The sequence below is a fragment of the Sapajus apella genome, unplaced genomic scaffold (genome assembly GCF_009761245.1).
Source record: "Sapajus apella isolate SASKATOON/1434 unplaced genomic scaffold, GSC_monkey_1.0 scaffold9, whole genome shotgun sequence".
In the NCBI taxonomy this organism is placed as follows: domain Eukaryota; kingdom Metazoa; phylum Chordata; class Mammalia; order Primates; family Cebidae; genus Sapajus; species Sapajus apella.
Genome location: NW_022436949.1, coordinates 12778708 through 12798008, shown reverse-complemented (window position 1 = coordinate 12798008; position 19301 = coordinate 12778708). Strand labels below are relative to the sequence as shown.

The 19301-nt window shown below is 36.2% G+C and overlaps 1 long non-coding RNA gene across 1 annotated transcript; it reads right to left on the bottom strand.

The window, feature by feature from the left end:
• Nucleotides 1-6703: 6703 nt before the first annotated feature.
• LOC116551200 lies at nucleotides 6704-16805 on the bottom strand. Its single transcript, XR_004268766.1, has 3 exons — nucleotides 16608-16805; nucleotides 9116-9178; nucleotides 6704-7065 (listed from the first exon to the last, which is right to left on the bottom strand). It is a non-coding gene; the product is annotated as an uncharacterized LOC116551200 (long non-coding RNA).
• Nucleotides 16806-19301: the final 2496 nt, after the last annotated feature.

Below are 19301 nucleotides of genomic sequence, written 5' to 3'. Positions count from 1 at the left end.
GTATATATGGTAGTTTCCAGACAGGACATCTGAGACAACTTCATTATTTTAATAGAGTATTCATATAATATATATATATATATATATATATATATGTTACATATATATTATAGAGCATATATATATATATATATATATACATATGCACAGACACACACACATATATAAAATAATTGGATACGTGAAAGGAAAAAAGAGAACATGCAGATATAGTAACTGTGGGACACAGCTACCACCACTAAGGTGGGAAGAGGTTGGAATTGTTAAACCGTAGCAACTTGGAGTAGTGGATTAGAGGTCTGTGGAACTTGGGACTGGATCTCTGAAAAAGGCTCAGAAGGCTGCTGCTTGTTCTTCTGAAGGGGAATGAGGAGACTTACACTGAAAATATGGAAAAAATTCAAAATGGAATCAACTGCCACCACTGGAACAAACTGCCAGTGTCAGGGTAAAGAAATGTTGCTGGCTTTCATAGAAAACAGACTGTTTTTTCTTTCTCTTCTAACATTAGATTTCCTTCAGGTGTTCTTTATTTAGTCTAAAGCAGCAACCTAGAGAAGTAGAAATGTGTTTTACTGCGCGCCAGCCCTAGCCTCACCTCATGCAGCAGAGTAGAGAAGGGATGTTACAAAGCTGAGGGAAAGGAGCTAAAAAGCAAGCCAAATGAGTTAGTAATAAAATCATAAAAAAGTTTTGTCCTCTTTACATTCTCATTTATCAGGGTCTCATTTTACATTTCTTGTCATTTAATGTCCCTCTTTCAGAAGAAGGATTCTCATAAAAGAAGGAAGTTGAATATTATTTTCCCATAAACAAATAAAGAAATTTCAATTACAGATTAAGTAATTATTCAGTTATTCCATATAGATTTGGCAACATTTAATAAGCTTGAAATAAATTAATAAGAAATTTGGATGCAGAAATACAGATGAAAGTGCCTTTGCAAAAATTTTAACAGAAAATTATTACATGAAAGAGATATCACATGACTCCATCTTGCTTCTAACCTCCAAACAGTCCTTATTCATTCCTGGGCATACACCAAACTAACTTTGGGAGGAACTTAGTTTATAGTTTAATTTCAAAACAAGGATGATAACAGCCTTTTCCAAAACAAACCCCCTTCTTGTCTGGGAACTAGGCTGCCTTTTCAGGTCTAACAAATTAGCCACAAAATTAGAAATTATGGTTTAGGAGTAACTGTTGTAAATTGAAATGAGTGCTTGAGATATTTTGCAGACTCTGTCTTCTGATGCACCAGCTGATGCCACCCCAATTGTTAAACTGGCTCATCTGGTCTTGTGGCCCCAACCCAGGAACTGACTAACTGCAAAATACAGCTTCAATTCCCTACAATTTTATCTCTTACTCAATAATCAGCACTCACCACTTTCCTTTCTACCCACCTACCCTCAAATTACCCACTGAAACACTGATCCCAAGGAGAGATCCAAGATGGCCGAATAGGAACTGCTCTGGATTGCAGCTCCCAGCAAAAACGCAGAGGGTGAGTGGTCACCGTGTTTCCAAACGAATTTTTATCACCCACACACCAAGAGATTCCCAGGCAGAAAAGTGTCACAATTCTCCAGCATGGCTATTTCAGCCAGTGCGGTGGGTCTCCACACAAAAACTCACACAAATCTGGGCGCTGTTTCAACTGGCTCCTGGAACGCCTGGGAGACAGAGTTGCCCATTCAACTGATAAAAAGGGGACTGAAACAGGGAGCCAGGCCAGGGCATTCCTGGGCGGAAAAGTGCCACGAGCCTCCAGTGCGGCTGTTTCAGCTGGCGCAGCAGGTCTCTGCACAAAAACTCACACAAATCTGGGCGCCTTAATGAGCAAAAGGGAAAGGATTCCCTGTTTAATAAATGGTGTTGGGAAACCTGGCTAGCCATGTGCAGAAAGCAGAAACTGGACCCCTTCCTGACACCTTACACTAAAATTAACTCCAGATGGATTAAAGGCTTAAACATAAGAACTAACACCATAAAAACCCTAGAAGAAAATCTAGGCAAAACCATTCAAGACATAGGCATAGGCAAGGACTTCATGACTAAAAGACCAAAGGCATTGGCAACAAAAGCCAAAATAGACAAATGGAACCTAATTAAACTCCAGAGCTTCTGCACAGCAAAAGAAACAATCATTAGAGTGAACTGGCAACCAACAGATTGGGAAAAAATTTTTGCAATCTCTCTATCTGACAAAAGGCTAATATCCAGAATCGACAAAGAACTAAAACAGATTTACAAGAAAAAAACAAAGAAGCCCATTCAAAAATGGGCAAAGCACATGAACAGACACTTTTCAACATAAGGCATACATGAGGCCAACAAACATATGAAAAAATGCTCATTGTCATTGGTCATTACAGAAATGCAAATCAAAACTACATTGAGATACCATCTCACACCAGTTAGAATGGCGATCATTAAAAAATCTGGCAACAACAGATGCTGGAGAGGATGTGGAGAAATAGGAGCACTTTTACACTGTTGGTGGGAGTGTAAATTAGTTCAACCATTGTAGAAGACAGTGTGGTGATTCCTCAACGACCTAGAAATAGAAATTCCATTTGACCCAGCAATCTCATTATTGGGTATATATCCAAAGGATTATAAATCATTCTATTATAAGGACACATGCACATGAATGTTCATTGCAGCACTGTTTACAATAGCAAAGACTTGGAACCAACGCAAATGCCCATCGATGATAAGAGTGGACAGGGAAAATGTGGTACATAAACACCATGGAATACTATGCAGCCATAAAAAAGATGAGTTTGTGTCCTTTGTAGGGACATGGATGACCCTAGAAACCATCATTTTCAGCAAACTGACACAAGAACAGAAAATCAAACACCAAATGTTCTCACTCATAGGCGGGTGTTGAACAATGAGAATACAGAGACACAGAGAGGGGAGTATCACACACTGAGGTCTGTGGGGGAGAACTAGGGGAGGGACAGCAGGGGGAGGGGCGTTGGGGAGGGATAACATGGGGAGAAATGCCAGATATAGCTGATGGGGGCATGGAGGCAGTAAACCACATTGCCATGTATGTACCTATGCAACAATCCTGCATGTTCTTCACATGTACCCCAAAACCTAAAATACAATTAAAAACAAAAACAAAAAAACCCCTGTTCCCCACATTTTGAAGAGATTGATTTGAGTAACAACTCTATCTCCTGTGTGGTATGGCTGCTTGCATTAAAGTCTTTCTTCACTGCAATATAATGGTCTTTATTTTTGCAGCAGACAGGAAGAACCTATTGGGTGGTTACACAGACAGAATTATACTTTTATGTTCATATGTTTTGTTTCAGATGATCTTGTGGCTAGATTTTCCCCAAAAATAGTGGCAGGGGGGTGCCCACAAGAGAGTGACCCAAATTGTGCTGAAATGGGGCCAGTTTGGATTGTAAAGTAAAAGGGACTGGACACCAGCATTATCAGTCAAGCATTTATTAAGGGAACCTACTTACAGAGTGCTGCACATTCCTTGGGCAGACAACAAGAGAAACAGATGGGGATGTCTGCAGAAGAGAAACAGACATACCTAGGGGATGTCTGCAACAAGTGTGTCAGGATAGGGGGTTTATATGAGAGTTTAAGGAATTTGGCCCAGGACTGGGGCTAGTTTCTTTCAGTGTTTTGGGCAACTACCTAAACACCTTTGTCAGTGCCCATGAATGTGCAAGGCACTCTGTTTCTATTGCAGGACAAGAGGAAAAGCCAGGGGACCTGGGAGATCCTAAAACATGTGTGCTTATTTGCACTACCTTACAATTACAGGTGGAGAAGCAATACATAAAAAAGACAAAGGTAAAAAGTGAAATATATAAATAAAACCATGATCAAGTAGTAATAAGAAGCAGATATAAGAAAGAAAAAATTAGGTTAACAGATAAGTTGAAAGGAAAACAAGAATCTCAGTGCAGAATTGATTTGTAATCTGAGTGCAAAGCATCTCCTTAGCCTAATGTAAAAATATTTCAGAAAGTGAGGTCACAAAAAAGTATAATCACTCTAACTTCTTCAGAATATGTTTGACACTCTACTTCTATTTCTCTATTCCCAGAGGCTCAATTTGTACTTAGAGGGTTGTGGCTTTGCATTCCTTCAATTTGGGCATCTATAAGTAAGGGCATTTCTTCAGCATTTTTGCTTTACAGCAAAAATGACATTACTGGTTTAGTGAAAGTTGTGTTTATTACATACAGAATTTTATGCAGTGTAAGAATGCAGTACATTTGTAAATTCATTCTGTATTAGGATGTTATTTTAAAAATGAGAAAGCCAGAGCTAGGTATAGCATAATTTCTACAAATATGTGGCACAAATGAACAGTCTACTCTCTTATTCATCTATCCATCTAGCTAGCTATCATCTCTATCTTCCCATCTTCCCACCTATATCTATCTGTATTTTTATATCAGGTAAATTTATATACAATAATGCTTCATGTACATTGAAGATTTTTCTGTAATAATAATGCACTATCATAAATTCAGAAAATAATTATTTGTATTTCCCAATTAAATTTCCTAGGAAATTGACCATATGGTACAGCATAGCCCTTGGATGCTGCTTATTCTGGTCTGAGGGTTTCACTGACAGGTAGTGCTTAAGCAACCTAGGTTTAAAGCAGCACATAATCAGCTTTGTAACATGACTCACTGTTTCCATTACCATCCACGAGTTTAGTTCGTCATTTGAAAAGATTGCTGCTATTCTTACTAATATTTTTCTTGGTGTACATTAATACCTTTCCTTGCTCTAATTTTTCTGCCTAAAAATATTAAAAGAAGAGTAAATCTGTCTCTGTTATTTTTCTGGGCCATATATACTTTGGAGTCCAGTGTCTGCCCCCAATACGTAAAACAAGCACAATCTTCCTTCTCTACTACATATTATAATTTCAATCTATAAAGCAACTGCTGTGGTTTGAGTCTGTTTGTTTCAAAATTCAGGTATTGTCAATGTAATAGTATTAAGAAGGGGGATGTTGAGAGGTAATTAGACCATGAGGGCTTCTCTGTCATGAATGGAATAAAGGCCCTTATTATGGAAGCTACATGCCACATTCAGTTAGCTTGACATTCTGCCTTCCTTGGAAGCAGATAGCAGCCCTTACCAGACAACAGAACCTACCAGCACCTTGATCTTGGAATTTCCAGCCTTCACAACTATGAAAAATCCATTTCTGCTCTTTATAAATTACCCAGTCTCAGGTGTTCTGTTATAGTGGTGCAAAAAGACTAAGACAGCACCCAAATACTACTTATGTTATTTTGTGTTCAATTTTCTTGGTATTTTAACAAGAGAGAGTAATTATTGTATCAGAAAAGTAGTCTTTCTCAACTTCAATATTTAGCCAATGAAAGTCCCCAACTTTATACAGCAGGTCCTCAAATAACATTATTTCATTCAATGTCATTTTGTTATAACATTGATGAGAAAATAATTAATTCCTGGCCGAGGCTACTGTCAGAATAGAGTGTGCATATTCTTCCCACATCTAAATGAGTTTTTCCAGGTACTCCAGTTTCCTTTTACATACAAAGGTATACATATTAGATGAATTTCATGTCCATATTGTCCTGTCTGAGTGCCTGTAGGTGTACGTGTAAGTGCACACCAAGATAAGTCATCTCTGGTCCAGAGCTGGTGCCTGCCTTGCATCCTATGCTGCCTAGGTGGGTTCAACCCAGTTATTCCTCAACCCTGAACTGGAATAACTGGGTAAGTAATTATTATACTTGCATTTATTAATCTTTCTTAAATGTATGTATGCCCCACATTAATTTCAATGTTTAATATTAAAAGTGTTTTGGGTCACTTCTTAGGGTTTGATGATACTTTTGTGACCAAATATGACATGAGAACTTAACTATGGTTTATACCAATTAGCTTATGGTAAAATAGATTTTATTATCGTTTCCAAGAACCTATCAACAATGTTAAGTGAGGAATTACTCTAGTTATAATTTTACTTTGGGGAAATTCATTACATTAAATAATGAAACATAATCCATAAATTTAAGCCAATTTTGCGTATTAGTTGGTTTTTACAAAAAAAAGTATAAAAAGTATATATATTATGCACAGAAAGCTCCATTGCTTATCTTATTTGCATCTGAAATATTAAGATATTTCAGAAATATGAAACTCCAAAACATTAGTTACTCCAACGAGGGAGATGAGAAAGAACCCTGAATAGGCTTTCTTTGCTTTCAAGTTTATTTTTTAAGTAAAAACACAAATAAACATTTGAAACAAACAAAAAAAATACGAGAAAGAAAAAAGAAAGCAGGGCAATGGAGAAAAAAAGGAAAGAAAAAATAGAAATAACAAAAAGAGGATAGTTGAAGAAAGAAGGAGAAGAGGTAGAAAAGGAAGAAAATTATGAAAGATTATAATAAAAACTATATTTAATTAGTGTCTAAGTTTATATGTTCTTCACTACTAAGTAGAAACTCTAGGGAGTCGTAAGAAACCCACTGGTTTAGAGGTAGTTATACTTCTTTTTTTATTACTGAATTTTCTAATTCTCTTAATCGGCATGTAATTTCTTGTTCACAAAGCCATTCTGGTATTTTAAAGAGCTTTATATAAGTATTTCTATTTTTTCCAGATTCTAAAATTTTACAAAAGCCTAGATTATGCCACTTTTAAAACACTCAATACATTGTAAATTAATGCACCATTTTCTTGTTAAAATCAGCCTTGCATAAAATGATCTGTAGCTGAACAGGAGCAATAGCAAAGGTGTGAGCTATTTCAAGGAAGTGCTAACTTCAGAGCCCAAATGAGAACATTTAAATGCTAACATTTTTAGCAACAGCAAACAGATGTTTCTACAAAATATCATTTTTTTTCCTGCTTTCCAAACTCCTTTTCTTCATACATTTACTTTTTCATTCTTCAAGCTTGGGTTTTCCTGCCACTTAACCAATTTTCAGTGCCCATTCATCCTTGAAATGTTTCATTTTTACTTTTCCATCTCTCTTCCTCTGCAGTAATTGCAATGGAAGTTGTGTGTATGGTTCTGCTCTAAAAAATGAATTCAGTATTAGTGACATGTACCAGGCAGATGGCACTGCAAACTGAAGGCCATTGTTTTAACCACAGTAATCCACATATTGAACAAAATAGCTCACAGTTGCCTGAATAACTATTCTCAATTCTGAATGATTAACCCTTTGGCGTAAAACATAGTGTTAAATTTTAAAATTAACTGCATGATATACATATCTGCCTCACAATACATACTGTATTGATAATGACAAACAGTTATTAGACACTATTGAATTTGAATGGCTGACAAAGTCAGAAATCTACAAAGTCAGAATTGTAAATTCCAATTAAATTTGTAATTTCATAGAAATTAACAATCAAAAAGAGTACAAACATGTGTCAAAGACAACGTAGGTGATTCTAATATCATCACTAGCAAATTCTGTACTCTATGGCAAACATAAAGTTCTAGTAACATATGTCTTTAAGTATAAACAGAAATAAAATTATCCTTTCTCGTCCATAAGTGATTATTTGTATTGACAATGTGCCAACTCCAGGGTAGTTTTCCTACTGTCTAAAATATCACCTCATCCCCACAAACATCAGCTGATGATTGTTTCATGAAGTTAATAAAATAAAAATGGGCCCAAGTCTCAGTAAACCCAGATTTAGGTAAGGCATATCTTCCAAGTGAACTAAGAGTATGACCTTGTACAAATTCCTAAAGTTCTCTGGGCATTATTTCAGCCAGCTGTAGAAAAACTGTAAATATTTGCAAACATCCCATGCTCTCCTAATATTTTCTGACAGAAATGACCATGGACTTTCGTATCTGTAGCAAAATCCCTATAGATAATTAGAGAAATCTTGATAGTCTGTCTCAATATATCTTTAAAAGAATAAGACCCTTTATGAGTAGTTAGAAATACAAGCTTTCTATGTTGCCATTTGATATAACCCTGAACTGAGTCTCTTTCTAAATTATGATCAAATCATATAACTTCACTCCACCATTAGAGTTTACTTTGTACTTTAATGTGTTTTGCATATAAAGATTCTCCTTAAAGAGAAAATAATTACTTTAGGACACATCATATTTCATGTCTGCCATAAGCAAATACAGGAATGCAGATTGGTTTATAATGGAAACTTGCAAGACAGAACATAATATACACATAGGGCTAGAGCGTTGCTTTTAAGGAAGGGAAGGGGATGAAAGAAGGAAAGAACAATTCCTAGCTGCTAACTCAAGTTGTTTGGTGTACTAAATAGATTACATATGTCAAGGATTAATGTGGTTATGAGATGACTTGAATTTTATTTACATGAGGTAAACAATAACTGAAGGGAAACTTAATTTGAAGGGAAAAAATAGTAGAGAATGGAGCTTGATATCTTTAAATATTAGAATAACTATAATGGGATTGAGAGAGTAATATCTAAGAATTATAACCGATACAAATGGGTAGAAATTATAGGAGGAAATTACAATGAAATGTTGGCATAAACTTCTTAATATTTGTAGTTATTTGAAGACAGAATCATGTGTTTATCAGGATAACAGTGTCTTCATTCTTGGAAATTTTATATAAAGTTTGAAATGTCATGGTCAGAAATTTTTGTAGACAAGATGATTGCCCAAAATGAATATTAATTTAGATTAATATTTTGTAAAAATAGTTTTTAACCTGGTTCAAACTAATCATAACCTTTATTGGAGTATGATGTGGCAATTATAATTTAACCTACTTTTACCTTTAATTTATAGTATTTTTTTCTAAACCACATCTCATAAATGAATGCCTAGCTTACCAATGTGAAATATTGACTTTACCTTCATAGAAAGTTAAATTTAGTACAACCTTGTCAGGAAAGCAAGTTTCCTATTATAAATACGTATGAACTCTACTTGAATTATAGCAATTAATTCTTGTAACAAACATGAGGATGTACAATCATTGTCATTTTACAGATGAGAAAACATAACATCAGAATTGAAATAACTTATCCAAGACTATACATTTAGAAAGCAGTTATAGCCCAGTTTTCTATAACTTGAGAATATTTGTCTAAAAATTCTTACCATTTCTTTCCTTATGATGTCAAATATGCATGGTGTTTCTTCAGCAAGCTTTCAAGCAAAGATCTTTAAAAATAGAATAGACAACAAGCTATCTAAATGATTCAGTTACTTTCTTATATGAAAACACTGGGGTGGATAAATTATCCCTGAAATTTCTTTCTGCCTTTATGATGGTAGAGATAAACTGAAAAAAATTTAAATACAGTGAAGAAATTTGCACACTCTCATTAGATATAAAGGTTCTTGCAGTAACTTGTTACAGAAGTCTGTGAAAAGAAGAATTGATTTTTATCAGTCTGATATTGCTCAGAGGAAATAGTCACTGCTTAACACAGAAGAATGAGCTAAATTGCCTCTAAGCTGCCTTCATCTATATGAATATAGAAGCCAAATTTTAACTACTTTTCCTGGAAAGGATACATATGATGAACATTAAAATAAAATACACATGGTCTTTCAGAAATTTTAACAATTTTCTTTAAGCCAGCAACTCTGCCAATTTGCTAAGAAACAAGAATTTTAAGAAATGTTAAGTTCTAAATACCAGGCTATGAAAAAAAAGTCTAGCGTTACCATACATATATCAAGATGGTTTTGGATTGAGTATTTTAATTTTTTGGAATAGCCAACAGCTTGTTGAGAGATTACCTATATTAAGAGTTCCTGCCATAAGAATAATTGCATTTTCCCACTCATTGACATTGTCTAACATTAAATCTGCATTCATTACGGACCAGTGAGATATGCAGTTTTAGTTATTTTTTTCCCATTGTAGAAAAATAGTAGAAACTATTAAATGTAGACAGAAAAATTCTACCCTCAATGCAATGAAGCACTAATAAATCATAGAGTAACAGTGTAGACTTAGTGTTATCCACTTTTCAAATTTTTGTTCTTTTATTAGTAGCTATTTCATATAAACCTTATGCTGAAATCACATTCAGTGGAGTTTGAGGGACTATCAGATTAACTCAAGCTGTCTTTTCCAAAAAGTAAAACATAGAAATGTAGTGTCAATGGTTTTAAATAATTATGTGGTCAGAATCCACAAATGAGGCCACTAATTTCTCTTTTATTGACTGATTAATTTTTTTTTGTTTTCCTTTATGTTATTGGAGAAAAGCTTATCTTCACTCATAAATATAAATTGCAGGCACTGTAAAGCTCTTCAGTTAATTAAGGATTTCTGGTAAAATGCTCAGGACTTATGCCTGAAACCCATCATGTTGCTTCTTTCTGCTACCTGAGCTCATGGAGATGTTCTGAGAGCATAGCATATACTTTCTGAACACTCCTAAGTGAAAGCTGCCTAATTACCCTAAAAAAATACTTCCAAGATATTGTTTTTGTATGCTCTTCTTTCCTTCATTACTTTGTCTTGCATCTCAGAAATAGAACCAGTACGTTGGAGGAGGAGAAAAAAATGGAGCAAACAATTTATATCACTCCTCCTTAAAATATGTAATGTGAATATTTAATATTTCCAGAATTCATTAAAGTTTGAAACAATTAACTAAGCAATTATATTATTGATAAATCAGACATCTTCTTCCATCCGACTTTAGTTACATTCAACAGGAACTGAATACTTTCTTTTTCAAAATCTGCAGTTTAATCTGAGATATTCAATTAGGGAGTCAAGTCTGCAATGAGCCATGATCGTGCCACTCCAACTTAGGCAACAGAGCAAGACTCTGTCTAAAAAAAAATAAATTAAAATATTAAAAAATAAATAAATATAAACAACATTTTAATATTTAATACATATTTGAATATATCTTAGTGGGTTTTTTAGAATAAATATCAAATGATAATGCATAGTCTATAAATACATGACTGAATGATTACAGATAGTGATCGTAATATCTTGATGGAGAAGAAATCTGATTTTCTTTAAGGTTAACATTTCAAAAACACAATTGTTTACACAAAATTTAGAGAAAATACAAAACTAGCTAAATGTACATCATCTAGAAGCTAAAGTCACTCATTGGCTACTTAAAACAATGCCATAGATTCCAATAGCTGGACACATGTCAACAGAGACAAGGAACAGCTGATAATAGATGAGTCTTTCTTTCTTTTCTTTTTTTTTTTTTTAACGTTTTCAGCATGTTACATGAGAGCCATTTCATATTAGAAATAATGTCTCTTGTTTATGCCACTCCTTCCTTCCTTTCTCCCTCAGTATCTTTCTCACTTCTTTCTCTCCCTCCTTCTCTCTCCCTCCCTTCCTTTTTCACTGATGATTGCTATTTCATTGCTAGGCTTTATACTAACAAGCAAGATACAGCAGAGGATGCAACAGTTGTGTCTCTGCTCTTCACAGAATTTAGAGTCTAAAGTGGGAGGCAGACGACTATCAAATTTGTATACAAAAAACTTCACAATTTTGTACATTTAAAATTATATAATACTATGGTAAGTACCATGGAGCCAATAGCCAAATATTTTTAAATAGATTAACAGTAGTAGCAACTACAGCAACAGGATTTGATAGGATAACTGAAGAAGGCTTCTCTAAGAAAGCACTTAAATTGACACTTGAATGATGATGAGGAGACATCCATAAAAAAGAATGACTGTGGGTATGGGAGAGAATGATTCACTCAGGAGAACAGCATAAACAAACAGAATCAAAGACTCCAATATGTGAATGATTAGCAGTGTGGACAGATGGTAGTGAGTAAGCAGAAGAGTGAATTGGCTTGAAGTTGGAGAAATAAGCATAGGCCATATCAGGCAGGTCTTGCAATTTAAATTAAAGCATTTGAATTCTGGTCTAAATGCGATGGAGAACAACTAAAAGGCTAGGCAAAGGAGTCATACGATCTATTTTATATTCATTTTAAATATCTCTAATTTTTGTAAGAAAAGTGAGCAATAATGAAAGGGAGAACTACCTAGTGGCCTATTCAACTCATCCAGGTCGGTGTTGGTGGCTAAGACTAGTGAAACAGAGAGGTAGGGAACTGTAAAGAATGCAAGCTCCATTTTAGAGGCACTTTAGCAGGATTAGCAATAAATGATATGGGCATTTTTTGAGAGGAAAGAGTAGATCCTTCGGTACGTAGCTTGTGGAACTTAGCAAAGCCATTCACTAAAATGAGGATGACTAGCTGGGAGAGAGGCAAGTTGAAAGGGGAAAATGAAAAATCTGTCGTTGGGTATGTCAAATTTTAAAATAGTTTTTTGTTTTCTGGATTGTCTATACATAAAAGAAAGACTCACGTTGATGAAATATATTTAATGGAAATATAGTCTTGGGAAGGAAATGTGTATCTGATAGCTTCCTTGGACTGCCACAATAAATTATTATAAACTACGGGACACTGAAAAACAGAAGTTTATACTCTCACATCTTTGGAGGCTACATGTCCAAATTCGAGGAAATGGCAAGGCTTCCTCTGAAGCCTCAAGAAGAGAATCCTTGCTTTTTTCTTCTTTCTTTTGTCAACTCACACATATCTTGGCCCGAGACAATGTTTATTCCTAAACTGCAAATCTTGTCTTAAGATGAATGAAACAGGGAAATATACAGGATATTTAAAGGTTGTATTAATAAATGAAAGCAGTAATAAAAATTAACTTTCATAGACACGTAAATAAAACATGGAGATCACAAGAAGGTATGTATTTTAATTAATATATGCATTTTCACTGTATTAAAATTGTAACTCCATGTTTCTCATGATATTGTATAAATATGGCTCGATTCAGTAATGGTAAGATGTAATTCATTATGACAGGTTAATAGAATGTTCTATTGAACCCAAGTTACAGTGTATGTCATTTATGTGCCATTGTTTAGGAGAGGAAAACCTCACATTAGTTCCTAAGCAAATTGGGTAATTTCTCTAGCTCTCCAAAACAACCAAATGAAGAATTACATTCTATAGCATTGCTTTCTCTGTATTACAGGCAATGAAATAAGCAGAAAAGTAATAAAAACCATGACAAATACGGTTTCACATTTATTCAGTATAGTTCTAAAATACTCCACAAGAAGATCTATAGAACTGAGGAAGTGGAAAATATTCTCCCATCGCATTCTTGTACTCTCTACATAAAACTGGCTTTAAGGAGGAATTGCTCAGTTAATAGTTTCTATAGAAGCAGTTTAACCAGTTTCCTAGTGAGCATAGTTGCTTAGGAAACTCAGATATACCATGGCACAGAGGCTGTGACTAGACACCTGCTGGTGCACACAGTTTCGCACTGCCACTTTTACCCATTTCTTCTCTCTCTCCTGGCTGTGCTCTCATATGGCAGAAGTGCAAAGTTGGGAAATCAGTACAGTTCTTGGCGCTGGGTGGAGAAAATAAAATTGCTCATCGGTTTACTATAAAGACTGCCTTTGGTAGATAAATTGTTTTGAGGGCAAATTAGGCAACATTTTTTCTACCCTGCAAACACCTTCTATTGATCATTGGAATAATCTCTGAGGATTTACCATAATTATATTCTTTGGAAGCCCTGGCACATTAAGAAATGGTAATTGAATTTCATGAGAGCCATTTTCAACTCTCTGCCCATTTGAGAAAATAAAATCAAGGGCATAGGTATATGAGGCACACTATAAATGTCAGGTTAGTTTCCTAAAATATCACGTGTTTTCTTTGAAATAAATAATTCATAAATATAAAATATAGGTTAGGGTACCCCTTTGAGATATTTGGGACAATAAGTAATTCTGGTGTTATATAACTTTTTATTTTTATACAAAATAAAAGTTGTTTGAACATCAAGTTTTATATGTGTTTACCCTTCTATCTATTTATATAAATGGGTTATTTATAATGGCTTTTGTAGATTGGCACCTAATTTCCAGTTGATATCTTTTTAAAATGTGAAATAATAACGGTAATGTGGGAACATGTTCTGGAAACGTGACTTGTGGTCTCTGCACACCAGGCCGCCACATTTAGCAGCTGTTCAGTAGACATGAGGAACTAAGCAACAGAACACAAGCCATTGGATTGGGGACTCCTAGATGACACAGCATTATAAAAAGAAACAAAAAAATAAACTTTGCAATTAACCAAGGGCAATCCCTTAGGTCTGAGGCTCAGCATTATCCATGGCTTCTGCATTCTGTCTGTGAAGCTTTTAGACACAGGCAATCACAACTTTCTCTCACAAACGTTCTATTGTAGCAGATTGCAGTAAAATTATTGATGTTTTAGCAGTCAACAATCTCAGATATTGAGAGAGTAGGAGAAAGACTGGCCTAAATATTGAATTCACATTACTGTAGAGTTAAAGTGGAGTTTAAATAGTTTTACCTGATGTTTAACTTTCCAATTAATTTTGTGTGCCTTGAAAGTTAATGGAATCCTGAGACCCTATTGTTACCCCACTGCTTGCTTAGAATACCAGTCATACTTCTGATTAGCATCTTCTTTTAGTGTCAAGATTTCCCTGGGTATAAAACACACATGGGTATTTCCATCTTTCTAAGAAAAAAAGCAAAGGTCTTACAGTGGCCTACATGCTCCTAGGCAATCTGGCCTCTTTTTCCTGCCTCCCCTTTGCACCCTGCCCTGGCATTCACATTCTTTCCTTATGTGTTCTATGTTCCTGCCTCAGATCCTTTGACTTTTTATTCTTTCTGTCTTGAAAACTCATCCCCAAATAGTTGATGGTTCACTTCCTGGGTTCCTTCAGGAGGCTGTTGAAATGTCATCTTAAGAATGCCTTTTTCTATTCCCTTGTGTAGATGCCAATCTTCAGCCCTCTTTATCCTTTTTAACATCCTTTACCTTTCTAATCATTTTCTTCTTAGCATGCATCACTACATGACATACACATTTATTATTTTGTTCCATCTACCAAATAGAATATAAGTTGCAAGAAGTCAGAGACTCTTTATCTTATTCACTGCTGTACTCTAAACATCCAGAAAACTTCCTGGAACCTAGTAGATGATCAACATAATAGTGGTCTGGATGAATGAAGAGATCTCTACAAGTAACAAGCAGGATATTGTTCATAATCCTCTGGAGTTACCTTAGATAACCTAATTACTTTCTCAGATTTTCTGGTTGTCTCTTTCCATGAAAGAGAGCAGAGAACAGGCTTGCAAGTATTTCTCAATAACAGATATTCATCTTTCAAGTGACCACCCATTGTATCAAAGGACAGTGTATCAATTCTTCTTGAGGACTTTAAAATTAAACATAGGCAACTCTTTGTCTTATTAATTGACATTAAGGCTTTTAGGGAAAAAAAATGCTGAAAATAACCAAAGCATGCTAATCTATGTGTTAATAGTCTATGCTATGGGACACAGTCTGCTTTGTTTGTTTGCTACTTTGAAAAATCAGGTGTTAGACGTATGTTCATTGCAGTGCTGTTTACAATAGCAAAGACCTGGAACCAACCCAAATGCCGATGTAGACTGGACAAAAAAAATGTGGCACATGTACACTATGATATACTATGCAGCCATAAAAAATGATGTGTTCATGTCCTTTGTAGAGACATGGATGAATCTAGAAACTATCATTCTCAGCATACTGACACAAGAACAGAAAACCAAACACCACATGTTTTCACTCATAGGCAGGTGATGAACAATGAGAACACTTGAGCATAGGGAAGGGAACAACACTCACAGAGCTAAATGGGGGGGTGGAGGGGAGGGGAGGGGAGGGACAGCAAGGGGGGGGGTGGGGAGGATGGGAAGGGATAACGATAACACCGGGAGAAATGCCTGATGTAGGTGGCAGAGGGACAGAGCGGATGGAGACAACAAACTACCATGGCATGTATGTACCTTTGTAAGAATGCTATAGGATGGAGGATGTGCACATGTACCCCAGAGCCCAAATACAATTAAAAAAAGAGAGAGAGAAAAAAAATCAGTGTTAGAAATAAGTATATTATTGCTGTAATGATTTAAACAATACTAAAGAAAGACTGGGGGTGGGGGATAAATCTTCCTGTCTTAGCTTGGATTTCCTCAAAAGTAGACTTGAGATGAGGTATTGTGTGCAGATAGTTTGAGAAGTGATGCCAGGGTGCAGGAAGGAAGAAGAATGAGAGAGAGTGAGGCAGGGAGGAAGGAAATACCAATGTGCATTATTGAGTTTATTGCTATGAGCAACAGGTGCTTCTAGGAAGCATATAGGATGCTTTTCAAGATTGTCCAATCAAATAACTTATCCATCAGCTTTCACTTCAATTGATCAATAATTGTTTATTCCTTTTGAGTTCCACTTGGTGTGGGGCCTTCCTGCTTTGTTCTTGGCAGAAATTATGGGGGAGCAATGGGGGATGGACAGCTGGGATATTAGTGATAAAGGGAGGAAAAACGCACCCTGCACTCAAACCATATGAACCCTGCATTAAATCTTGTCGATTGCTTAGTCTTCACAGTCTCTCCAAATGGCTTAATATGCAATTTGTTGTTAGCAAAATAAGCTACAGAAGCTATAGTCATCTTTACTGCAACTGGTCCCCAGATTTTTAGTGATATTTTTCGTCTCACATTTCCACCACTAATTCTAGATACGCCACCCCTTCAAGCAGCATTTCATCTACTCTTTGTTGCTTGTCTGATGGAGTTACCCAGACCTTCATCTCTAAGAAGTCTAAACCCTTGAGATTCTTAACCCTAGCTTGAATTGCTCCAATTGTCTTCTCACCATTATACCAGGCATGGAAGACCACCAGAGTCCCAAGAGGATATTCTGATGTCAACACAGTCTCCCTGACACTGGTATGTAATACAGAGCCCTGTTCTACTTTGTCCCCTGTTACAAATGTTTCTAAACCCTTGAGATATTTCACCCTCGCTTCAATTGTTCCAATTGTCTTTTCATTATACTAGGCATAGAAGACCACCAGAGGCCCAAGAGGATGTTCTGATGTCAACACAGACTCCCTGACCCTGTTATGTAATACAGAGCCCTGTTCTACTTTGTCCCCTATTACAAATATTCCCACCTCTCATGCCTCAGAATCCAAGATGTCTAATCCAGCAGAGCCTAAGATTTCAGAGGAAGGAAGAATAAATTCCTCACAGGTGACTGGCAGTGGTAGTGAAAACGGCCAGTCTTCTTTCATCACTGAACTTGTATGTTCTACTACTGGATTCAAATTTCACATTTCAAGAAATCATTTCAATGCATAAACTGTATTCTTGTAGACAACACTGCAACCCTGAGAAGTGTTTTGTTAGACATGGTACCTTGGTTAAGTCTTTAATAAGACATCCCATTATACCATTAGCCAGGTAGTTCTGGATAATATTACATAGGATAGAATCAATGGATCTTATAGTCATGTTTTCATTGTCACCCTAACTCTCTTCTATAAAATGGAACTTTTAAACTGAAGTGATGTCACATATTATAAGTCTTAAATGTTGGTGTTGTCAGTAAAACTATGGGCAGGGAAGGCAAATCAGTACTAAAGTAGGAGCTAATTCTGTTTTGGATGAAATGTTTCTCTCCAGGATACAAGGTCTGGAAATAATTACCTTGCCATGAGTGACTGAATTAGTTTCCTTGGAACCATCAGCACCATTTCATGGGCTCAAGCATTGATACCTGTTTTGTAAACTTTAGACTTTCAAACATCAGTATAAGGTAGATCTGGTTTTTTGAAAAGAAACTTAAGCCATTGGGCCCATGCACAGCTTGCCTTCCTGCTGCCACATTTATTGTATTCATGGCTTCTTCCACAAACACTGGGTGGTCAAGAACATAAGCTGGGTGATGCCCACTGAAAGAGTCATCCTGTCTATACGGTTTTTGAATATGTCCTATGTGATGTATGAACTGCAGTGGTCAACTTGAGGCAGAAAAATCTTTTTTTTTTTTTTTTTTTTTGTTTGAGACGGAGTCTCACTCTGCCACCCAGGCTGGAGTGCAGTGGAGTGATCTTGACTCACTGTAACTTCTGCCTCCTAGGTTCACGCAATTCTCCTGCCTCAGCTTTCTATGTAGCTGTGACTACAGGCATGTGCCACCATGCCTGGCTAATTTTTGTACTTTTAGTAGAGTCAGGGTTTGGCTCTGCTGGCCAGGCTGGTCTCAAACATCTGACTTCAGGTGATCCACCTGCCTTAGCCTCCCAAAGTGCTAGGATAAGAGGCATGAGCCACCATTCCCAGCCTTGAGGCACAAAAATTTTAACTCTCATAAATCTGAGTACCCCTCCTCCAGACCTCTCTGATTCTGAACTCTTATTCTCATTCCTTTCAAGGAGCTCATCAATTGACTAGACAAGTGAGTGACCAAGTTACTCCCCTAAGGTCTACTCACAATAAGGATTCCCCTTCTAACCAGCCTTTAGTGTCAATCCTTGTTTTGTGTTGAATGTGGCTCCTCAAATTATTAAGTTGATGAAAAATTATGGCAGTTTTTTCAATTACTTTCAATGGCAAAAGCCACATTACTTTTGCAGTAGCCTATATATGTTGAAGTTATAACCCTTGGGACTTGTACTGTGACCCTAATCCAGTAACTGTTGCCTTTAAAAGAGAAAGGAAGGAAAGATTTGGACATGGAGACACACAGGTATTATGCCACATGACAACAGAGGCAGAAACTGGAGCAATGTAGCTGTGAGATAAGACATGTCTAGGATGTCTGACAACCATCAGAAGCTAGGATGAGGCATGGAAGGCTTATTTTCTACAGCTTTCTGAGAGAGTGGCCCTGCTGATGCCTTGATTTCAGAGTTCTAGCTTCCAGGACAGTGAGAAAACAAATTTCTGTTGTTTTAAGCAACCCAGACTATGGTACATTTTCACAAGAGCCCTAGCAAATGAATAAACTTTTCATTGTTCTGTCTTGCAGTGGTTTTACATTTTCAGCTTGTATTAATCAGGCCAACCCATCTGTGAACTAAGCTTATGTCAGCCATGAAGCTAGAGACGTGAGCTGAGAAAGAGACTTCTCAGCTCATGTCTCTGGCTTCAACAATATCTGGGCTACCTGCTTGTGTAATTTACTTGTGCTCTCTAGATGTGCTCTGGCCAGTTCCAGAAAGTACATTTTAATTGCACAATGAATTACCTCTATGGCCACCTGACCTTATGATTTTGTAATTTGATAATAATGAGGATAGTCATTGCCCAGTATCTGGTGTTGGGCAGAGTTGCAGCCAATAGACTGATTACATAGCCACTTGATTTTTTGTGATCAGGAATTCATTCACATAGCAGGATCTATTT